This window comes from Dromaius novaehollandiae, chromosome 1, assembly GCF_036370855.1.
Source record: "Dromaius novaehollandiae isolate bDroNov1 chromosome 1, bDroNov1.hap1, whole genome shotgun sequence".
Lineage (NCBI taxonomy): Eukaryota > Metazoa > Chordata > Aves > Casuariiformes > Dromaiidae > Dromaius > Dromaius novaehollandiae.
In genome coordinates, this window is record NC_088098.1 from 113,111,653 (window position 1) to 113,137,662 (window position 26,010).

Here is a 26,010-nt window from a genome sequence, read left to right on the forward strand (position 1 = left end):
ACGCTATGCTGAATTTCTGCAGAAATTTCAGGGTTCTGCATCATGGAGCCAGCAGGCTGCAACAAGACTCAGGCAAACTGAGCACAAATTTTAGGTCCTGTTTTTTATACAAGTATCTGCCAAAACAATTTCCTTATCTAGCTTTAACACTCAGACATTCTTAGTGAGGAGAAACAGATATAGTCTGCGGGTACATATGCATTGCAGATCACAAGGCAGACTAGAGAAATCAATGGAGCAGGGTAAAACTATCTGCATACTGTCCCTCCCAGATGCCTTGCCTCTGAGGCTCAAACTTGCTAGCCTGGAGTTCAGGTGCAGTTTCAAAAACAAGACAGCCTTCAAAGTACTTGTATCTTTATTTCGGTGCTTTTACTTTAATGCTGCACCTGTGTGGCAGACAGATGAATGAATTTTTTGCCTTAAACATTTCTTGGTGCATGGGGTGCAGGCAGGCCATAACCACGAGCAAGCCATCTGTCCCTGGCGGAAACAGGACTGGGCTGCTGCGACCCCTGAGATGGTCTCCCTGCGACCACCCGGGACACACCGAGCCTGCACTGAACGAGACCACAATCGGGCAGAGACTTTGGGATCTGGACTGTAAATTATTGTCCGTTTTTAGCACAACTTCTATAAAACATGCTTGGCATGAGTGGCTAAATTTGCTGAAGCCTTAGGCCGCACTCCCTAGTACAGTGAGAAAGGGCCCCAGAGCTGGTGCAGGCGGGAATGATAAGGGAGTTACCAGCATTTTGCATTCCTGTGCACTGCTGAAACAGTGCTAATTGCTGGAGTTACCACCTCTTTGTCAGGACCTTGAGAGCTAATGGCTGGACCTAAGAATGGAGACACACCTGTCAGCAGAAATGGCAACAGTAAACGGCCTGCCTAGGGACAGTGAGGAGACCCAATAAGGAGCAGGAGACCCCAGATCCAAATATTACTATTGGTCTGAACTACCACGTGAGGGGTGGGAAAACTTAATTTGAAAAAGCTATAATTGCCGAGGGATTTCTTTACCCCCCCCCCCCCCCCGTCTCTCTCTCTCGCCCCTCGTCCCTCGTCGGAGGCACCCAGCTTGAGCTGTGATTCGAGCGGAGTCAGCGGAACATCATCGGCCTCGGAGTGGTGGTAGCTAGCTTCCTCTCTCCTTTTCCAACTTTTTCTATCTTTTCCCCTTACCCTTGTTCTGTTCTCCTCTTCCCTTCACCTCCCCTTCACTTTTCCCCCACCTTTTCTCTCCACTTCGTGGAAAATAAAGTTAAAAGGCTGTACGATATTTGACCGGATTTAGCGTCTTAAATCTCGTCCTTGGGATCGTAACGAAACCCTCCCGATATTGGATCGGGACAACCTGGAAAAAAAAACTTGCTTTTTTTTGCGGCTCAGCGGCCGCAAACACATCAACGCAGAAAATAAAGAGGATAGAAGGAAAGTACACAGTGGAAACATGAGAAGTCGCTGTGAGTTTTGGGTCCCAGAAGACTGCTCATTCTGAAGATACCTGCTTCTTCAGATAGTTGATAGCCTCTCCTTTAATTAAACTGCAGCTCATCTAATAAATACTTTCAGGAAGCTGTAAGGATGACCCAAGCCATTTTGTTTCCCAACAGTTAAATAAAGCAATGACTGCAATGATCATTTCCACCTGCATACTGTCTCTGACACCAAATGATTTACTTTAAAGTAGCTAATCCAGCACACTTTGATTTAAAGTGAAGTTCTGTCACACTCATCTAGCTCATTTTGTCCAGAGAAGCTGTGCCCATTATCTGGAAAGATTGATGTCAGAAGGTGACTTTGACACTAAAGCTGCCTGTAGTCTTAATGTCCACATTGACTGTCATCTATTGTCAACAGTTTATAACATTCAACAGCAGCCTAGACATATGCGGAAAGTAAAATTACAAATATTTAAATATCTAATTAGAACCTATCCTTTAATGACATGTGTGGACTCTACGCCTGCACAACTTGTGAACTGAAGGGCTATTATATCCCAAGCACATCATCTGGATGTTGGATACAGGTGGAGCTTTCAATAGGCCAAGCTTCTCTGCTACGTATTCCCTCAGGAAGGAAAAAAAAAGTGCTGGATTTGTAGAGGCTTGGCTTTCCCCTTTTACTCCTGGTCAAAGGGGGTAAGCTGAAAAAAGCTCTGAAACTGTAAGTTAAGGGGATATAATAACTTAAAACTTAGTCTATAAAATATTTAGGCATTTAATCCACATGCTGAGTTAGCCCTTTGAACCTGACCCATACCACACAATGCTATAAAAAGAGAGCATAATCTGTTTTCCTTGTAGCTAATTATGAGGAACAATGAATTTGAAAAATTCAGATCAGTTATTTTGCTTCTATTTAGAACAAAAGCATAGGAAAATGAAATGCTAATGAGACAACTTTTCCTCTATAGTGGATTAAATTGGGTTTAGCAAGTTAATATGATATGCCCTGAATACTTCCAGGTGCTTGATTTTCTCAGTCAGAATCCCTTCACTCACGCAGTTATCTGCAAGTGTATGAAGGTGTCAATGCAGTATTTATTGGCCAAAACAATACTGAACTACTCATGTTGCTTCTGATGACATGGAAACTGGGCTGAGAAAACTTACAGAAAATCAACTGACAATTTTCAGAGAGTTATATGAACACTCTGTTTACTATAAGCTTAGAACATGATACTTGATGGAATACATCTGTGAAACCTGGCAGGGGTAAATCAGGCCAATTACATCAACTCGGAAACAACTGAATGTTGTTCAACAGAAACGTAACACATTAGTAAAAATATTCTAAAATTTGAAAACAAGCCAGAGAGAGAATAAAGAGACTTAAAATATTTGGATATTAGAACTTAGCAGTTTTGACTACTACCTCTAACTCTGATGTCACTGGCTCCTGCTGCATAATCAATATCTCTAAAAGGCAGTTTTCACCTACTATAGAAACATCACTGTGAATATTCTCCATTGTATGCATAGAACAGATTTACTCTCATCTGAGAAGCATGTTAAAAATAACTTAACTATAATAAATGCTGCAAAAAAGGGAAGAAGAATTTGCCTGCCTGGTACTACACAAATTAATAGACGCATTTAGTCATGTAGGGTAAACAGCAGAGAACTTATGCAGCTAAAACGAAATAGAACAAACTTCAGTCCAAGTCTAAGGGGAAATTCAAATGCATGCTTTAGAGGTCACGTGAAGTGTTTAGATTAATGTGACACCTACATTTTGGACTTCAAAGCTCCATCAGTGCTCAGCAATTATAGAATTATTATTTTTTCCACAGAATCACAGAATAGTTGAAGTTGGAAGGAACCTTTAAAGATCATCTAGTCCAACCCCCCTACTCAAGCAGGGTCACCTGCAAGTTTCCCAAGAGCCTATCCAGATGACTTTTGAACATCTCCAAGGATGGAGACTCCACAACCTCCCTGGACAACCTGTTCCAGTGTTCAGTCACCCTCATAGTAAAAAAGTTCTTCCTTACGTTCAGACAGAACTTCCTGTGTTTCAGTTTGTGCCTCTTGCCTCTCATCCTATCGCTGAGCACCACAGAAAATACTCTGGCCCCATCCTCTTGACACCCTCTCTTCAGATACTTATATGCATTGATAAGATCCCCCCTCAGTCTTCTCTTCTCCAGGCTGAACAGTTCCAGCACTCTCAGCCTTTCCTCATATGAGAGATGCTCCAGTCCCTTGATCACTTTTGTGGTCCTCCTCTGTATTCGCTCCAGTATCAACCCCAGGGGGACACCACTACAGACTGGCCTCCAGCTGGACCTTGTGCCACTCATCGCAGCACTGAGACCAACAGTTCAGCCAGCTTTCACCTCCCTGACCATTTATCTATGAGGATGTTACGGGAGACTGTCAAAAGCCTTACTACAGTCAAAGTGAACAACATCCACTGCTCTCCCCACATCCACTGAGCCAGTTATTTCATCACACAAGGCTATCAGGTTGGTCGAGCACTGTTTCAGCAGTGCACAGGAATGCAAATTGCTGGTAACTCCCTTATCGTTCCCGCCTGCACCAGCTCTGGGGCCCTTTCTTACCGAACTAGGGAGTGCGGCCTAAGGCTTCAGCAAATTTAGCCACTCATGCCAAGCAAGTTTTATAGAAGTTGTGCTAAAAACGGATCCCAAAGTCTCTGCCCGACTGTGGTCTCGTTCAGTGCAGGCTCGGTGTGTTCCGGGTGGTCGCAGGGAGACCATCTCGGGGGTCGCAGCAGCCCAGTCCTGTTTCCGCCAGGGACAGATGGCTTGTTCGGGGTTATGGCCTGCCTGCACCCCATGCACCAAGAAATGTTTAAGGCAAAAAATTCATTCATCTGTCCGCCACAAGCACGATTTTCCCTTTTCAGGACATAGTTGCCAAGTTCTTCCCTATCATCCATTGGACAAAGTGCCAACAAACCACATCAGCCCCTAGAGAGGATAAGGCATCATTTGAATATGCCTAGCATATGTGCTCTTTGTGATCTCTTGGTGTAGTATTAAAAAATTCATCCCAGCGGTGGTGTAACTGAATTCCAGGCTTTAATTATCTTCAGAGCAATGAAATCTTCCACTTCCCACCACCTAGGCAGTCTCAATGGTCTCCTGCTGAAAGCTAAATGTAGAAGTGTTTATGGGAAGCAAGAGGGAGTGTAACTCCATAGCTTAATAGTTGGACTTGGGAAAAGAAAAGTGCAGCTTGGGAAAAGTACTTGCTTCTGCAAGGACAGAAGAGCTAAACAATAGGAGAGACAGGGGTGTGTATGATGAAGACTGTAATCTCAAATTCTAGATAGTTACTGGGCAATGGCATACAATCCAATTAGTCAAAGAATCAACATAAAAGTCAATCCTATCTTCCACTTGTTTTTCACTATAAAGAATATTAACCAAAATACAATGATGCAATAATAACAACATATATAAAGCTACATTCACAGATTCATGAACCTCAAGTGGTGTTATACAGAGAACTAAAAAACCCCCAGAAAACTATATGGAGAATACTTGAAAATACAAATATGATTTAATAAGTCATAATATTGTTTGACTTACGTAATTAGGGTCTATAGCAGTACCCTCTTTTTCAGCTTGTTATATTTTCCTAAGTGTCAGAAAAGGGTTACTTGGTTTTCCTTGAAAAGTTAGAGCTTTGGAAAAAAATTCCTCCAGAAGCTCAAACAGGCTCAAACTGTAGGCTTTATGAATCACTATTCTTGTCTTGCAAAATCTGTTGTGAAAATCTGGTATCAGTGTGAAATCAGCTTATCTACATTATACCACTATCAAGCTTGTATGTAGAAGAAAAAAAAATCTGTAGAATTCTTTTATCCCCAGAAAGAATAACTTATCTTAGAGAAGCAGCATTTTTAAGACTGACATAATTAATCATAACAAAAAAAGGATTACATGACCACACATTTTTGCTAGTTCTCTACAGCTTAAAAATCATGGGTATGACTACTTCCCTTTTTTATTATCTAAGTTAAAAAAAAAAAAAAGAAGAGACCTTTGACTGACAGTTTCCTCTATTTCTCTGAGACTGATAAGAAATCTAATCTTGAGTAGTGGAAAAGACTAACTCCTGTACTATGCATTTATATGTGATAACTTTATTTGACTTTTAAAAAGGTGAACTGGATCCTGCTCCTGTTAAACTAAATAAGTATAAGAGTAACCACACCTTATATATTGCCCTTAAACATGTGGCCTCAATAAACAAGTACAATGAGGTAAGGAAACATGAACAAGTCTGTAAAGCAGCATTGAATAAATACAAGATTAGCAGTATCAATAGTGACAAGAGCATTCATGTAGTTCTGTAATAATCATACAAGGCAGAGGTCAAGTGAGTGGGTGGTAATACACAACTACCAAGTGGGCACCTCAACCTCAGCAGCCCTGTGGAAAAGAAAAATGAGAAGGGCAACATGGTGCATGTTCTAAGCATGCAGAAATAAAATTAAAACAATGATATGGAAGACCCCACTTACGACAAATTAAGAGAAAAGCTTTCTTGTTCTGAACTTTCAGCCAGACTCTGGATTAGGTACTCTCTGATCTGAGCAATAAAAAGGAGGCCCAACCTTTTCACCCTTTGCTGCAGGACAACCAACTACCTTACAGTCCTGGACCATGTGGATTTTGTGTGGTGCAAAGGAGGGGAGGGGCAGGGGGAAGGAGATTTACTGCATGATTCCACAACTTGTTTCAAAGATCAAAATATACTACAGAAGTTACAACAGAACAAAGCAACAATTGTTATTAACAGAAGCTTAGCTCAACTGGAATGCTTACTTTCTAATTTGTGCTAACGGTAACTACTTAGTAAACAGACAAAGCTAGCTAATTTATACTAACTGTAACTACCCAGACAAATGAACTAGACAAAACAACTCTGATGGATCTCACCCACACGTTGCCTCAGCAGCCAACGTATGCTCAATCCCAGGGAAGTAACTGCGGGAGGACGTGCCCTTCCCAAGGGGATCCACAAGTTGGCAGACCCACTGTCACCCACAAAGAGCCCTAGGTGGGCTCTGAGGCCAACCTATGTAATACCCTTCATGGGACAGCGGAGGTGGAGTCGCAAGGCCAGTTGGAGGTCTCTTTGCGCAGTTGCAGTCCCTAGCTCTTGGCTGCTGCAGGGTTCAACTCTCCTCCATCGTCAGGATGATCGCACCCACAGTCATGGGGTGGGGGGTGGCCAACCGCCCCCAAGGGCAGGCTAGCTGCCTTGAGCACTCTTCAGCACTGGAGGAAGGAGTTTGCGTGACTGAATGACTGCTTTATTCTTGCAGGGGTGGTCCCAAGGAGAGATCCCCTAGATGGGGTAAGAAGGAGTTAATTCCAGTCTGCAATGATTAACACTGCCCCAGCCATGAAAGCAGGTGCTGTGTCCCAAGATCCTGAGGAGGAGGAGATAATTACAGACCACCATAATTAATAGTGCCCCAGCAGTGAGAGGAGGCTTTGTTATCTGTCAAGGTCCTGGTGCCCAAGCAGGCCTTATCTCAGTCTTGACACCCTCCCTTTTGGTGTGTGAGGCACAGGAATGCAGACTGCTTGTAACTGGCACCAGATGTGGGGGGAAGCTGGGAGCATCCCCCCACACCCTTTCCCTGCAAGAAGCTTTCTCTATACAAATAAAATGTGAAAGAAAACAAAAGTGAAACTACTTCACCAAAAGAGGCTAAGAGGAAGACTCTTTAAGTATTTAATGCCTTTTATGTCTAATAACTTGCAAGGGAAACAGGAGATTCACATTCAAACCCAAGGCCTGAATGAAGCACAGCAAAGTTTTGAATTTAGGTATTTTATATCCCAGGTATTCCACTTAACAATAAAATTATTTTGGTATCAGTTAGAACCTCTTTCAAATTTCCATTCTGGAGTGTAGGGAACGGCGATCGGAAGATCTCGCGATGGCACGGAAAGAGGAAGGAAGAGGAAGGATATGACGTAGGGATAGCAGTATGCTTGTAGGTATATAAGCGAATACATGCGTACAATAAACGCCATTTGCAGCATCCTCATATTGGTGTCAGTGCTCATTGGCCCGGAGGCAGGGGGAGCCTCCGTGCCGTCTCAGGCGAACGGGAGATTGTCGCATCAGAAGGCGACAAGTGGTGACCCCGACGTGATAGCTGAGACGGCGGACCGCAGGCGGTCGAGAGGATCCGGATCATGGACGCGGTAGTTAAGGTTGTACGCGTGGGTGCCCGGGAATGGGGGCTCTCTATGAGAGCGGATGCAGTTGCGAACTGCGTCGGGCGGCTCCTGAAAGATGGAACGATAGTTAGACCAGGGGACATTTTTTCCCCTTCTAACTGGGAGAAGTGCACTCGAGCACTTGCTCAGAGAGCTATGGCCACTAAGAAGGCCGCAGAGCTTAAGACGTGGGGAGATATAACGATCATTTTAGAAAGGACTAGGGAGGAGCTTGAGACCTGGCAGGCTGCCCGCGCGGCGCTGCACATGTCCGCGGAAATGGCAACACAGACAGCAGCGAACGCAGAGGAGCGAACGGAGGCGATAGAGGGAGAGACGATAGTAGGGGATGAAGTGAGAACGGAGAGTGTGGAAACAGACATAAAGGAGGAGGCGGTTAATCAAGAACCAGAGCGGGGAGAGGGGGAGGCAAAAACTCCAGAGGCTTACCCAATAACGCCCTCTTCTCCGCCTCCGCCGCGGTATCCGTGGAAAGAAATGAGGGCGATGGAAGGGGGAGAACTAGGAGAACCAGGAGACCTTTGTGGAGACCGAGATATGAAAAAGCCAGAGGCGGGTAGAGGAAAAGAAAGCAAGGTGAAAGTGGAGGAGGCAGAAGAAAAGGAAAGACCGATTATAGTGGATGATCCCCGAGACTGGCTACCGGGGGCCATGATTCGGGTGCAGTGGGAGGACGAAAGAAGAGAAGAAGCAGGGGAAAGACCAGAAGCAGGGGAAAGACCGAGGGTGCCGCACCCGGGAAAAGATGGCGCTGGCCGAGAGAGGAGTGGGCGTCGACCAGCATTGCGGGAGGAGGAGACTGAAGACTCAGGTACAGACTCTGACTCCTTAGAAGGAATAACAACGAAGATGCAGCAACTAGGGCGGAGTTCCCCTCCGCAGTCAGAGGCGGGAGGAAAAAAGGGGAGGAAAGTCACAAGAGATATGGAGCAGATGTTTATGCTGCTTACAGCTCTGGAAGAAGAAATAGCTAAACAAAGAGGACTATTAGAGGCAACAGCTAAACAAAGAGGGCTATCAGAGGCAACAGCTAAACAAAGAGGGCTATCAGAGACAGCAGGTTCTGCCCAAGCGGGAGGGGGAAAAGAAATTCCCCTAACAGACTGGAAACTGATAGCGACGGAATGTGCCCTGAGTGGCCTCAAGTTTCGTGAGCCAATAGGGGCCTTCCCAGTACGAGTTGCCCCGGGGGGGGGGGCCGTGGAATGGATGCCCCTCGACCCAAAGACGGTACAACAGCTATTGAAAGCAGTGCAAGAACAGGGCCTGCGACACCCGGTGACACAGACGTTGCTGGACGCGGCGCACGCGGGAGGCCTAATACCGTGGGATTGTCGCGCCCTCGCGCGACTGGTTTTATCGCCCACGATGGTCCTTATGTGGAAAGAAGCGTGGACCTTGCGCTTGCAGCAGGCGTTGATGGCCGCGCAGGCAGACCCGCAGAACCCACTGGGCCAATCCACCCTAGCACGGTTAAGAGGAAATGATGCGGCCATGGCTACACCCCAGCAGCAGGCAGCGGGCCTGAGACCTCGGGAGATACTGGTGGCAACAGAAGCATCTCGAAAGGCCTTTGATGATATTGGGCCACTGGTGCAGCAGGCAGACCCATGGACGACTGTGAAGCAGAGAGTAGGAGAGCCGTTTGACAAGTTTTGTGACAGGCTACAGGCAGCAGTAGAACTTGCATCTTTACCAGACGCTGCAAAAGGAGCGGTGATGTTGGAATGTATCAAACAGCAGGGCAACGAGTTGACAAAAGAAATCCTAAGAACAGCGCCTAAGGGAGCAAGTCTAGGGCAGACGATCAAGTACGTATTAGAACACCGGGACAAGACCACAGCCCTACAGATTGCTGCAGCAGTTATGGCAATGCCGGAGGTTAGAGCTAGAGGAGGTCCAAAAGGAGGCCCATGCTTTGGCTGCGGGCAAATGGGCCATTTGAGAGCACAGTGCACGAATAAGGGAAGTTACGCGCGCCCAACAGGGGGTATGGGGAGCCTTACATGCTGGGCCTGTGGAAAACCAGGACACAGAGCACGAGATTGTCGGCGGTCGGGAAACGAGAAGCGGGGAGGGCAACTAGGGGGCCACCCCTCCCCGGTGAGCCGGCCTCAAGTAGCCCCTGTCAACAACAACACACCGCTGATGGACAGCTCCAGCGACCAAACTCCGAAGGGAAACCCCGCGTGGCCCTGGTCTTAGGGTGTGAGAAGAGACCCCGAGTGAAAGCGCATCTGATAGGCCCACCAGGGGCGGGTCCTCCTAGCATCCCCTTAATAATGATGCTAGATACGGGGGCAGATGTTACATGTGTGCCCTCGTGGTTGTGGCCATCGAGTTGGCCAGCAAAAGTGGCAAGCTCGTTAGATGGAGTGGGAGGCAGGGCGGAGGCTATGATTTCTGAAACCGATATCACAATTGTATTGGAGGACCCGGATAGGCCTGCTCAGATCATCCGTGTGCGGCCGTACATAACTGCCATAGGGGAACCATTGTTAGGGCGAGATGCCTTATTGCAAAGCGGCTTTCACCTGACAAATTTAGGGTAAGGGCCACTGCCTACCTCCTCGGGGCTCATTTCGCTGTCCCGCTGACATGGTGCTCCAATGAGCCTGTGTGGGTAGAGCAGTGGCCATTGACAGGGGACAAATTGGCGGCTGCCCGACAAATAGTAAGTAGAGAATTAGAGCAGGGACACCTGCAGGAAAGCCACAGTCCTGGAACACTCCTATATTTGTGATACACAAAAAGGACAAGTCTAAATTTCGATTACTGCACGACCTACGAGCGGTAAATCAGCAGATGGAAGCGATGGGTGCCCTCCAGCCGGGGTTGCCACTACCATCAGCAATACCAAAGAATTGGCCAGTGGTGGTGATGGATATCCAAGATTGCTTTTTCTCTATACCATTAGCCCCTCAGGACAAAGCTCGATTTGCCTTCACACTGCCCTCAGAGAATCTGCAGGAGCCAGCAGCACGATATCAATGGACAGTCCTCCCGCAGGGCATGAAAAATTCACCTACGATTTGTCAGGCGGCAGTAGCTAAGGTATTGCAGCCGGTAAGGGCGCAGCTCCCGCGCGCGCTTATCATCCATTACATGGACGACCTCCTAATAGCTGCAGAGACCCAGCAAGAAACCGATCAGGCAGAACAGGCAGTAATTAACTGCCTAAATGAAGCGGGATTGTACGTTCAGAAAGCGAAGACACAAAGGGGAGAATCTGTCGACTATCTGGGAACCACCATCCTCCCCAGAGCTGTGGTCCCACAGCCGATAAAGCTCAATAGAGAGATACGGACGTTGCATGATGTACAGCAATTGGTTGGAGCTCTCCAATGGCTGCGAGGGCTGATAGGTATTCCCAAGGAGTGGATGGAGCCACTATTCGAGTTGCTCAAGGGCCGCAAACCATGGGAACCGAGGCAGATGACACCGAACGCGTTAGAAGCCCTCCGAAAAATAGAATATCTCATGGCAAAGGGCGGAGTAACGAGATACGACCCGGCCAGACCTATCAATCTGTACGTGGCAGTTACAAGAACAGGAGCCATAGGCGTTCTAGGACAAGGGACGCCGGAGCGTCCGGAAGTCGTATGGTGGATAGTGTCGAACCAAATAAGTACGGCATACGTCACAATCGTAACAGCGTTGGCACAGATGATACAGAAGGGACGAACCGCCACCGTTCGGCACTTCGCGAAGGAGCCTGAGTCCATTTACCTGCCGGTAAAAAGGAGTCAATGGGACAGCGTGGTCCAGAAACAAGATAGTATAGCAATAGCTTTAGAAGGATTCCCAGGAACAATCAGATTATCGCCTGTGCTGGAGATGTATACACACCTCTCCGTCCTTCGGCCCCATCTGAAAGCCCGAGTGCTACAGCGACCTGCACCAGGGCGCACAGTGTTCACCGACGCGTCATCGGTGACCAGGGCAGCGGTTGTTGTGTGGCAAGATCAAAAGGCCCAATGGCACCGAGTGAAGATCAGCGAGCCGGACAGTAGCGTACAGCATCTAGAGGCCCGAGCTGTGGCGCAGGCATTGCAAATGTGGCCAGAAGAGCATTTGAATGTAGTGACAGACTCCATGTTCGTCTTTAAATTGTTACACAACATGTCGTATCCCGGATGGGCCGGATCGCCCATTGCGCTAATGCTAGAAGAAGCCCTACAACAACGGCGGGCCACTGCCTCTGTTATTCATGTTCGGAGTCATGAGGCAATCCAAGGAGTGTACCAAGAAGGCAACAATAAAGCCGATCAAGCGGCCAAAGGTGTGTGGACAGTCGCAGAAGCAAGGCAGGTGCACGACCTTCTCCATGTTGGTGCAAAAGCACTGGCAAAAAGCTGCAACATCCCCCTCACCACGGCTCGTGAAGTGGTTGCGGCTTGCCCGTATTGCCAAAAAACCCCCCTGTGGGGCGCCGGCATCAACCCCAGGGGGCTGAAAGGAAACCAAATATGGCAAACGGACTTCACAATGTGCCAGCGACTTCGACCACGGCCCTGGCTGGCTGTCACAGTGGACACACACAGCGGTATCATCGTTGCGACTCAACATAAACGAGTCACAGCGCGGGCGGCACAGTTGCATTGGCACACGGCAATGGCCTGGCTGGGTGCCCCAGAAACTATTAAAACAGACAACGGCACGTGTTTCACAGCGCAAAGCACGAGAGAATGGGCCGTACGGTGGGGAATTAAGCTAGTGCACGGTATTGCCTATAATAGCACAGGTCAAGCCATTGTCGAGCGAGCAAACCGCACTTTAAAGCAAAGGATCGAGATTCTTGGGGAGGGGGAAGGATATACACAAAGAATCCCCGCGCACAAACAATCAGAAATAATTATGCGCGCCTTATTCGGTCTGAATCAGTTCATCAGGGGGGAGGAGAACAAGACGCCAGCAGAAAAGCACTGGGCGGTCCGAGCGATGCACGAGGGACCAGACGTAAAGGTCCGAATCCCAGAAAAAGGGGAATGGGAAGAGGGGTGGCAGCTGGTAACCCAAGGACGAGGGTATGCAGCGATCAGGCAGGGAGAAATGGTAAGATGGGTCCCTGTGAAGTGGGTGCGCCCAGACCTCAGGGCAAGGACAAGACAGGAAGCAGAGAGTCAGGTGAATTAATGAATGTCTGAGTTTTATTGCAGGGGAGGACCACCCTGAAAAGCCGATGATCCCTTCTAGCAGCAAAGACAGCAGACAGGAGAAGAAGAACAGATGAGAAAAGGCGCGTGAAACCACAAGAAGAACGCGTAACCAGAAAACCTGAGAAGATGGCAGGGGGAGCAACCCAAGTAGCTCTCCTCGTAGCGATGCTGGGACTGGGACTCCAAGGGGTGAAAGGCGAACCAATGTTAGCGAAATGGGGTAGTAACAATCTATGACTCACCTGGCAAACCGGACAGGAAATAAGCAATTTTGCCTGATGCTGGCGGGTGCGGGGCAGCCCTTTTAAGACAGGCTTAATAGGGGTCCCACTGAATTTGACCGTAGACCTACCAAAGCTGAGAGAGCATTGCACAAACACAAGCAATATTAGTAACTGCTAGAACACGCTGAATGCATCATTGCCCTGGGACCCGCAAGAGCTTGACCTTCTGGGTTCAGTAGTGGTAATTGGCTTGGGCTAGGACCATGGGCCAGGCAATTACTAATAGAAGAGTTGCACCTGCTGCTGATGCTCGTGCTAGGCATATTAGCATGTAGACTAGTGTTTAGATGCTTGGTAAGACAACTGCTAGAAAAAGGGGTGGTCCCACCCACACCCACATTATGAACGCTTAACCCGCGACACGGCAATTTAAAGCAAATAGCATAGTCAAAGCATGGGGAGGGGGAGATGTAGGGAACGGCGATCGGAAGATCTCGCGATGGCACGGAAAGAGGAAGGAAGAGGAAGGATATGACGTAGGGATAGCAGTATGCTTGTAGGTATATAAGCGAATACATGCGTACAATAAACGCCATTTGTAGCATCCTCATATTGGTGTCAGTGCTCATTGGCCCGGAGGCAGGGGGAGCCTCCGTGCCGTCTCAGGCGAACGGGAGATTGTCGCATCAGAAGGCGACACTGGAGCTTTAAGATTGTTTTATAAAAACAACTCCAACACAATCAAGAGGTAAAATACAGATATTCCAAACCCTAAACTCCACTGAATAATAATTTGTTACAAACCATCACAGATAAACCTGGCCAAGAAACAGATTTTCACTTTTAATAAAAGTTTTTGGTTTGGGGAGACAATTTTTTCCTAATTCAGCACAAAAAAAACAGCACTGCCTTTCTGTCTCGGGGTGGTTTTTTTTTAGGAAGTGAAATTCTGCATTTTTTTTCTTTTATAAATAGAAAAGTGTTCCCCCAAAGGGGAAAGGGTCATGTTTTAAAAACATGAAACCTCAACACTATGAAGTTTAAGGTAAAAAGAAAGAAAAGGTAAAAGAAAGAACCTGTAGATCTTTCAAGAACATATGAAAAGGAATAAGCTGCATATGAACTCAAAGTACTGAGCATGCTATAAAAACAACAAATATTCTGAGAAGACAGACATGTGAATGATTTTTGCAATGATTCTCATAAATTTGAAGATAAAGCTAGAGATGTCAAAAATTTCACTCTCTCAAATTAAGCTACAAACTTGCTTAAGCTTTTATTTCTACACTAAACACTATGAACACCATCAAACTATAAAATTTACTAAAAAACAAAGTATTGTTAAAATTCCTCTGACAGTGTATTTATCAAGACATTGAGACAATTATAATGTATGCTTGGATTCCATACAGATTTACGCATGAGAAACAAATGACAATGTATGTATGTATTGTAAGTTCAAAGAAAAGCTCATTAAAGTTTCGTTGATCTTGATAAGACTGTTGATAAGACCTAATATGTCAGATTGATAAAAATCTTTGAATATGTAATGGTGACTCATGAAATATGCAGCTAATAAAAATATATATATACTTGGGGAGAGAACAGCAATACAAACAGATTGTGAAGCTGCTAAACAGTGTAACATGAAGAGAGATGTATGCCAAGGTTGTATACTTGGTCTTTGCAACTAGTAAACACAGACACAGAAGGTATAACAATCTGTGGAAGAATGAAGAACATTGTAAATGAGACATCTGAATGAATGAATTGAATATTAACAGCACAGGGTGTTCTGGTGACCTTGTTTGAATATCATTGACTAGAACAGAATTCAAGAATTCACCTTGAATAATACCAGTAAGAGTTACAGAGAAGTGAAAAATGTTAAGGAAACCATGGCAACTGCAGGAAAAAAAAACAATTCTTAAAAAAAAACAAGAATAGAAACTCCCACATCTTGCTGGACTGACTGAGTAGGTCTCTCTATTCAAGGAGTTTTATAACAGACAGAAAGTAAGTAAAACGAAATGGTAAAAATGTAAAGAAAATGAATTGCTGAATCTCAGAAGGCTCCACAGTGTAGAAGATTACATTGTCACATCTGCTGAAGATTACAGCTGACCTTCTTGAGTGCTTGTGAAGACTGGAACGAGACAGAGATAAATGAGAACGTTTGAGGGGTCTTCTAATGGTTGTGTTCTCTAGATACCTTTGTTGAAAACAAATCTGTGTGGAAATCCAAAATGAAAGCTTAGACTGCTGGGGATTAAGTATCCTAATGTATCACCAAGAATCCAAGCACATTATCATTTTCCTTACCTCCTTACCTTGTTACTCTGTAGGTAATAATTATCTATCATTCCCTGTCTGTGCCATGAGGGCTAGTGGTTTTATCACCTTTTCTTGTCATCCACCTCTTCTCCACAGGAAGTAATCACCTTTTGTCTCAAATTGTCTCACAGATTAATATAATCAGGTTAAACTAAACAACTGCACTCAGTCTGTACATAGCTTGAAGATTATTGGTTCTGTTTCAGATCTCAAGAAAATCCGTGTGCTCTACAGCCTCCACTGTTTTTCCAATTACATCAGTTGCTGTAATAAAAACATTGTCTTGCGCTAAAAATTTACTTTTCAAATAAATAAATAAATAAATAAATATGGATATTGTTCTTTCCTGAGGTAGAATTCCTTAAAAGCAGACCCAAGGCCATTCATTAGGAGGTGAAAAGATTTTGAGGCCACACATGTTTGGAGAGTGACCCACCTATCTGTCATATCTAAGCAACAGGATGAGAAAAATTATGCAATGTATGGTCACATGGATTTTCCTCTTCTTCTTCCTGCGATGTATGCAATGATTCTGCAAACTTTGTTGCTGCCCTAATCTGTGGCCTCAGAGTAATAGTCATCTTCTTTCAGATGCTCAAGTGAAAAACAGAGGGAGATTTGTGACTAACCTCCCCACTTCCCCGACATAAGCCACTATAACTTTCTTAAATTCAGTAGATCTACACCTGTTTACTCCAGATGATGACGTGCACCTGGTACAGAGTTTAAAAGTACACAGATACATGAATTATCATCTAGCAAAAGATAAACCATTTTTCTGAATGCAAATTGGCCTATCTGGATGAGTTCCCCAGACTTTTGAAGTGACAACAGATCACAGCACTCGTTCTCAACCAAGAGTATGACCGAACTGTTAATAGTGTATTACTAGATCATATCTGTGCCTTATGTTCCAGATACTTACTGAGAAGAACTGTTTTTTCCCCACTCTTCAGGCTTCAATAGACAGTAAATGAATTATTTTCTACATCCCTTATGGCAACGGAAAAGCTACCACTTGAAATACTCTTATGAATGAGTGCTATGAAAGAGGCTAAAAAATGTTAATTGGCTATTACTTTCATAACTTTGAGACACAATGTCAATGAGTATTTCAAAAAATATACCATATCCAGGCAATTTTGCTCATTGTCAAACAAAGAATGAACAGTTGGGCCTTGTCCACAGCATTACAGTGTGCAGAGCAAATTCTGCTCTATGAAATATAGTGGAAAAAATATATTTAGGAGATAAATTTTTGTTAGAAATTGTTTAAGCTCATTATGACCATCTTACAGTCAGCTGCAGGCTCTACAGCCTTAGTGAAAACATTATGAAGAGGGAAATCAGCCCCAATGTGTGTACAGATGTGTTCAGGGTTTGGAGTTTGCTTCTTATATGGGCAAGGTCTAATGTTAATGCCTGTACTCCCACTGAACAGCAAGTTCTCTTGTAAGCTGTTCTTTTGGCAGTAATATGAGTCAGCTTCAGAAGAAGGCACTACTAAGTGTGAGTAAAGATAACAAAATTACTCTTAGTGACCTAGCTCTAGTCTAGAGAAAAACATTCATGTTTTGGGGAACAGATCTTTTCTTGGTCTTTTTTTTCTCTTTTTCTCTGTGGAAAAAAGAAAAAAAACCCCAAGGTATTAAGGTTAAACACAAGATAGTTCACTAGATACCTCCTTTTTATTATCTTGATGTTGTTTATATCCAAAGCTAAATTTGAGGTTCTCTCAGTATTTCATATAAAGGATCAGCAAAGCTTTTCAAGAAAAGAAAAAAGACTTTAAAATATTTCACCATCTCAGCAGAACAAATAAGAGAACAACTTAAAAGGACACTGTGTAAAGAACACTACCAGATGAGACAAGATGAAAATACTGCAAAAATGACAGACCACTTTTTTCTATTCTTTTTTTCTTGTTGAAATATTTCTATCTCAAACATACTCCTCTTGGATGCCACTACTCTTACCATCTGTACCCTCACTCTTCCTGCTGAGGCCCTTGCCAAAATGCTTGCTTTGAAAGCATGAATACCCTTGTTGCCATTTGTATGACCTGGTCTTTGAAATGTGTCTCTAAATATAGCATGAAGGCCTCTCTTCTTATAGGCACTGATTCACAATTTTTTTTTTAAGTGAGAAGCATTTTTCCCATTAAAACACTCCAAATGAGAGTTCTCTACATGCCTTCACAATCCTAAACCTGCTGCTCAGTGCAGCCACAGAATTCTGTCCTCCTTTACATGTGATATTTGCCTTTTAGATTACTACTACATAACAAGAATGTGGGCCATTTGAAAATTCTCTTATTCACCAATTTATTTTCTTGTTTAGCCATGTAGCTCAATTCATCAGAAGGATGCTTATGTCCAAATAAATCAGGACTCTCTTCATACTGAAGACCAGAGTAAAAATTTTAAATAACTTAAATGCCATTAGTATCGAGTTCATACAGGACAAAGTTCTTTCACTGCAGTGACCACCAAGCAACTTGTTTTTATTAGGATGAAAATTCTTCGGGCAAGAGTTTGTATTTTAAGCAAGAGTGTGCCTACAGTGACTACCATAACACAGGCTTGTCCTTACTTCTGGCTTCCCCCAAAATACAATCAATGAATTACTGATTGCAACTATTCTTACTGTGATTTATAATTAGTCACAGACATAACTAGTCAGAACAGCGAATTCCAAGCAGTTCACTGGAGCCAAGAGTGGATTAGCTCAATATCGTGAGTCTGGCAGCAACAATTTTCTAGCTGTTGCAGGTCCCAATCAAACTTCAAGCTTTACTTGGCTGCATGTTTATATGCACAGTTTCATTTTTATCAGTCTGTTGACTGAAATTGTAGGAGCTGAGAACAGGCTTGTCTTCTGTTTGCTAAAGCTAGATGGAGAATAATCCTTGCACCAACAGCACTTTTTATTAATGATACTGACAAAGATCGGCATCAATAGTTTGAAAAGTACAGCTGGCCTCATCTTACTGAAGAAATAAGGGGGAAATGGTTATTAAGGCTATTTTAGATACAGTACATTGAAACCAAAAAATACTCCATTGCAAAGTCAGATACAAATCAGTGCTTTAATATTAAACAATTTTCATCTAAATGTCTATAGTTGAACACAATTATTGCCTCATTATGCAGTGTGTTCAATTTATGCAATGAACAGATTGGTTTCATACAGAATGAATCAGGAAATGAGATTTGGGTAAGAGAGAAAATCATCTTACTCCAAATTAAAACAGCTATTCCAAGTACCTCTTTGCAAAGCCAAAGACATTGGCGATGGACTTTTTGTCCTCTATAGTGATATAAGCAAGACAGTTAAAATAATCTTGCCAAGTAGAGGTGGACAAAATCAGGAACAATTTTGAAAAACCTATTACCAGGACTGATTCCATGCTATAATTCCCATTGACTCAATTTATGAAAGGCTAATTTTTGAGCTTCTGATCACCTTGTCTTTCAATATGGTGCATCTTGTAATGAAACACTCCATAGTGTTTAAGGAGTTGACCCAAAAATTAGGAAAGGGCATCTGTATATACCTCCAGGTAACAAGTCAGTAGTTCTCTTTTTTGTATAGTTCTCTTTGCAGTGAAAATGGGGGGAAAAAACATAGGTGTTTTTATATATGCATAGTTTGTATGCAAATGAAGTCTGATTTTATTTAAATACTATCACACATTGTTCAGGCTGATGTCCGCTTTAGTTTGATGTGTCAGAAATTGATGAGATGACAGCATTATTCTGGTGTATTTCTAAATACAGGTAATTCCACATTTACTTATATTTACCCAATGATCCCCGAGGCCTGCTAATGCAAAAACCAAATAACTCTTAATATGTATATGGGAAAAAATAGCAAAAACACTTGTATAAATTTATTAACAAAGCCCTCCGATCTAGGTACTATTTTTTCAGTTTGCATTTTTCAGGCATGAGGCGGATGGACTAAGGATCAGATTTTTTCCAAATGATCAGCAGTGTATTACGCTCTGCAAATGAATCCTCATACAGAATAATGCACAGTCTCTGACTAAAGGGAAGACTTTAATTTAGCTGAAATTCCAAATTCAGAGCACAAAACATGAAGACTGCATTGAAGCTGTACTCACTATGGGACTGCACTACAATTTGTGATATAATGAAAATAATTTTATAGGCAGTGAGTCATTAAGTTATTTTAATTTTCAGTCTCTAATGTAGCAGAAAAAGGTCTGAGGCAGATGTATTTTGCAGGTATTGAAACAGTATAAAAACCCAAGGGAATTTGGGCATAAATATTTGAGGTGGGGAGGAGGGAGTAAGAGAAGAAGACAAAACGAAAATACTGGAAGAAGTTGGAGGACCGGAAAGAAAAGAAACAAAACAAGCAAACAAAAATGCTAGATGCTGAATACTGGCTACACTCTATCAGCAAAATTATTCATTGGAGTGGTGTAACAAGTGGTATCAGCCAAGTATTTCCTGCTTCTGACAGCAGAAAAGAAATAAAATTTGGGAGCGGTGTCTTTCATGGACATTTCTTTTGTTTGCTTGCTTTTATGTCCAGCTGAAGCGATCTTCTTGTAAACTTCTGTACACATTTATGTTAGGTGCACATCTTGATAAAATCTTTTCACTTCTTTCTAAGGAAGACACTTCTCTTGTGTCCACTTGTTTATGGAATTAAATTGGAATTTCCTCTTCCTTTCTGCCCTCTCTATGGGTTTGGAATAACACAGTAAATTCCCCCACACAAAGCAATGATCAAGCAGCAGCACATTCAAAAGCAGGGTTCAAAATACACTCCTTCAGTTATACTTAGCTGCAAATTAAAAGGAAGACTTTAAAAGGATGAGGCTCACGCAAAGGTCATGCAACAGGAAACTTCTTGGTTTTGTTTTTATTAGCCCCTTTGTTTCAAGGCCTGCATGGCCTTATATGCTATTACATGACAAATGTCCTGACATCATACCACTTGCAGATCAGACATTCTTGCTTGCTATTCTTTAACCACTCTATTCATCTGACAGGTGAATGATCTCTGTCAAACCCCTGAAACTTTATTTCAAAAATTGAAGACTCATGACTTGGTCTTATTATATGGAGTTTTCATAAAAATAAATAATCACAAGAACATGATCAAGTGAGAAGCCAAGGAAAGAACAATCATTAGAGGGAAGGTAGGAGGATACTGCTCAGAAAACACAGCTACAAAATGTCTGCATTAGGCTTGGCCCTGCTCATCTTCCTCAAGTGCAAAGAACTCTCACCAGAAAAACAGGATGAAAACTCCTTATAAGAGATTTTATGAGTCATATAAAAGGGTAACAGATGTGACTAAAAGACTACCTATGGTTTTTTTTCATATCAGAGCTTCATATATTCATGACTTTCAGTAACTTATTTGCTTTTATTTCTGTGGTAAAATAAAGAGAATTTTCAAGACATCAACAGCTTCCTGTGCTTAAAATTAACCATCACAGCATTCCTTTATATCATAAAAAAATCCAGACCAAGTGAATAGCTATATAGCTTTTGTGTGCTACAAAACTATGCCTTATATATTTTTCTCCTTATATAATAATTAACAGAAAATGTTAACTTTAGGTTAAGACTATGCAATACACATTGGTCAATGAAGTGCAGTTGTTAATGTTTTGGCTTATGGTTATTTTCATGTATTAGTTTTAGTAAATAAAGCCTTGGATCAAATATAAGATAGCATTCTACTTGATCCATTCCTGACCTGGCTAAAAATACTATTGGGTATGACAGTATTGATGGTATGCATTTGTACAACATAGTCCATAGATAAAATGAGTTCTAAATAAAAATACAAAAGAACAACAAATTACAAAATAAGACATACAGACCTATGAAACTAGAACAGAAGTAATTTAGTACCAAAACTAGCTGACCTTACATAAGCTATTTTTATTTTGGGATAAGAAGAACCTTTTCATTTCTTATTCTTTAAACCACTAAAAATTAATTTAGGTAGTTCTTCACTTCTTAATCTATCCATCATGTCAACATTAAATAGATGGGTGAGTCTGTTTATCCTCAAAAAGAAGCAACCATTGACAAAACACATTATTTTTGATTTCAACCCACAATTTTTATTCATAGCTTTAGGGAGCAAGAAAGAGACAGCAGTAAGGCTTAGAAACAGTTATGACCTCAAATTAAGTATTGTTATATGTTTATATATATACATAGGCCTTTGTGGCCAAAGTATCTACAGTTGGATAATAGTTATGTATATGATTTCACCTTTGCCAGGGCATAATGCTGCAGAAACTGCGAAATATGTATATAGTGCTACCATATAATAGGGGCTCCTCTTTCTCTTTGAGAGAGACAAAGGCTTTGCTAACAAAAACAAATATTCAAAGATCATGCAGGGAAGCATGATGACCTGTGTCATAACTCATTCATTTGTGTCATAACTCATTCATTTTAGAGAAAAAGACTTTTAGAAGTTAGACTCCCTGCATGACCGTTCTCACCAGTCTCTACAGCTTTGGGATAGATGGCATGTTGCAAAGATGCTGAAAAGAGAAAGAAGCAATTGAGAAAATTAGAAACCTTTAATACATCTGTTCCCATTTCCTCTCTGATTGGTTACTGCCTACTGAGATTCAGTTAATCATATCCCTTGTGATTCATTCCCCCACAACAATCTAAGAGCAAAAAAGGTATTGTCATATAACCGTATCAATGCAGAGTTTAATTAAATCATAAATTATAGCTACAGTTTGTGATTTTAACCTCAGCCTCTTTTTTCCTCAGTCTTCAGAGATATTGTATCTCATTTTTTAATGATGCAGTGATGACATTTGATTGATTCCCATTCAGGCTTATCAAGTATATAAAAAAGGAATTAGCTGCTGTACCCAGGGTCAGCTCTATTTTGGAAGGAGACATTTGTCAGAGAACATCTCTGCTGCTTGACAGTGTGTGGGATGGACTATTAGCAAAATGAAATATATGGTGCATTTCAGTCTAACCTCCAGCCCTCTGTTAAAGGGAGAGAGAAAAAAACAATAGTTGAACAATAGGACTGTAGAAAAAAAGTGCGTGAAAGAGAGAAGTCTAAGCATTTCAGAAGCAAATGGGATAGTATTTTAAGCTATTTCTCGAAATCACTGGGGAGAAGGATGGTTGGATGGATGGTTGGATGGATTGATGGAAAGTATATGTGTCAGTCATGGTTTTGTTCTCCTGTTTTTTTAAATGAATTTGACCATTTTTAAGCATCTGTGTGTTCACTTTCCATGGAAAAGAAGTACAATGGAAAGTATTTGAATCGTTTGATCTGCATGGTAAGATTAGTACAGAAGTCAACAGAGCAGTAGTAAGCAAGGGGCAAAAGAAGCACAAAATAGTCAGCAGCTCAGAAAACTATGGGAGATATAGGCCTACAGTTACGTGCTTACTGGCAGGAAAGAGCTTATAAGGAGACTGACAGGGAAGAGCACCTCACGGCTGAAAGGAAACAGCTTTTTCCTGGACACCTGGAAAATGCCTGTGTCTCCAGAAGCAAAAATGTCTGTCTGTAATTCTGATGAGTGGTAGGACTTGGAAAAATATTAGTAACAGTAATTACAAGAGGACAGAGTTCATTCATATCCACACTGATGGATTTCTTCTGAGGGCAGCCTCAGAATAACTCCTTCTGGGATAGCCTTGAGCATCTGCTTCTTTGGAGACCCCCATATCGCCTTGCTTCCATCCTCAATGTACAATCATACAATCCAACTTCAGGCACCACATCTTGCCCATAGCTCTTGCTACAAACTGCAGGAGCTGCATGTCACTTATCCTATTGTTGATTTACTTTCAAAATAGCCAGTCCTTAACACTGTCACATTGTATTTTGGAAGTCCCTACTCATCTCTCACCTTTTTTCTCTAGTTCTAGTTGCATTTAAACTATGGGTGACAATGGAGACTGTGCTGAAAGTGAGAGACCCATGTGAACTCAGCTTTTCCTACTCTTAAAACCTATCTCTACATGTACTGGGCACATCACAACGTAAAGAAGAGCATCTGCTCCCACTGTTTCAGTTCTATATGCCTGCACAGACATCACAGAAGACTTGGTTCAAAGCGCAGTGACATGCTTTATGGTCTCTCTCAACAGTACCCTGGAATATGATGCACTGAGTGCTATCTTCTACCCAGGGAGCTTTTAAAAGCTATTTTTGAAGGTACAGGTGACTTAGTAGGGATTTGGGCCATGTTAACTGAGTCTGATCAGAAGCACTCAGAAAAAACAGGCATGGGCAAAAGGGCATCAATCCAGTTCTGGAAGAACCCAAGTCACTATGCAAGTAGCCACAGATCTTAAACAATATTGCAGCCCGCCAAAGACCAGAATATCTTACAACACCCGGAGGTGGTTTATGTTCCTCAGTTTCTGAAGGAAGGCTGTCCCGATCCAATATCGGGAAGGTTTCATTACAATCCCAAGGATGAGATTAAGACCCTAAAACCAGTCAAATGTCGTACAACCTTTTACCTTTATTTTCAACAGAGTGGGGAGAAAAGGTGGGGAAAGGCCAAGGGGAGAGGGGAGCAAGGGTAAGGGGAAAAGACAGAGAAAGTTGGAAAAGGAGAAAAGAAACTAGCTACCGCCACTCCGAGCCCGATGATGTTCCGCTGACTCCACTCCAGATCTTCAGTCATCACAAACAAGCCCCCCCAGTCACACAGTCGGCAGTTTTTTATAGGTTCTTGCCCCGCCTCTGGGAGGTGCTTCCTCACTTCCCATGCAGATTAGCTGTCATGCGCAGTCCGCCCTCTCGGAACCTTCCAGAAATGGGCTGGGGGCATCTGGGGGTCTCCTGCTCATGCGCAGATGGTAAATGTGTACGTGCGGTTTGTGCCAGACGTGCTGTTCCCCTAGAGGCGGCCTTCTGCCCTTTTCGCGCCCTTTTTCCCTGTGCAGGTGCACGGGGTTGTTTACCTTGCGGACGGCTCCTGGGGGTGCCAGTGCAGCATTGCCTGACACACCTTGGCAGTAGCAGCTCTGCAGCAGCAGCAGCAATGTCGAGACAAAACTGCATTTAGTACCAGTTCTCTACAAGGCCTAGCTTTAAGAATAACTACAGCAAAAGCTTAAATGGGAGAAAAACTACAGCAGAGACAGAAATAGAGAATCTGTAGATAAGAAGGGGCTCAGCAAGGCCACCTGCCTACAAATTTTGAGCTCTTTGCTCACTGACAACAGCCTGCAATCTCCAGACACACTCCTTGGAATGCAAACTCTGAAAACATGTGAGAAAAAAACTGGGAGCTTGTGAGCATAATAAGTAGTAATGTGACGGGAATGTACACAATGTACTTGTGATGGAAGATGATTTGCTTCCACCAGGTTCAGCTCTGTCTGGGCTCTATGTATATGTATATGTACACACATACATACATTTATATGCATTTATTCTTATATTTATATATGCATACATATTTGTAAAATGGTGCAACTGACCAAATGGCTTGATTTTTCTCTTTGGAAGGCAGGTGGGTGAAGGCCTCCTTTCCATGCCGTTTTCAGACTTGTGCAGATGTATGAAGGTAGTTAATAAGGCATGCTGCAATTGACCGGTATTGTCTTAGGCTATGACATATGCACGTGATTAGGCCATTGCAGTCTCTGATTAGTAGGTGATACCAGAAATGAGGAGTTCAGGTGAAAGCACTTTCTGTCTCTAGAAGATAAAGGACAGGGAATCTGTTGGCATGCTCGTCACCTACTTATGAAGTGTCCTGCTCTTATTCATGGGAGTGAGGCCAGCTCTAAACCTGGTCACAGCTTTGCCCATATTTATCCTCTTAGTGGGATTCCTCTGTAGTGCACAGGATTTCTCCATGGTGCTGGATGACCCATTCTGGCAAGCCTCCAGATAATCAAGGGGTAAGCCCAGATAGTGAACCTCAGCTGAGGTTCTGAGATTTGGTGTGACTGAGAGACAGGGCTATTCTTTGCTATTAGAAGCTGGGTCATCCAGCCTGTTTCAGGGAGTGCATGGGAGAGTGCTGGAAGGACTAGATACTTCTAAGATGTTAACCAAGATGTCCCTTCTCAAAATTGCCCCGGAAGACAAAGAATTTGGCTTTGGGGACACTATGGGGACTGTTTGGACAGAACGCACATTTTCTGCCTGTCCTAATAAAAACTGGATAAAGAATACAGGACAGAAATAGGCATTGAAAATATTAAACAATGAGTTATGCTGTGTTACATTTCCAAAGACATTCTGCTCTTCAAGTTTGAACCTTTCTGACTTTCGGAAACATCTCTAATAGGCATGAATCACTAAATACATTTTTCTGTCCCAGTAACTGAAGACTTTTGTCCTTTAGTTATCCCAAACATATAGCTCTCCCATAAGTGGTTCTAGAAGAATTTTAAGACAATTTTAATTATTTTGTTCTCACCTAAAATTCCCCAAATCTCTCCAGTTGTTAACACTGCAGAGCTCCAGACCACTCCAATGCTGTGGTCTTCCACCCATGTTTCTCATCCTGCCTGTCCTCCCTCCCACTGGACTT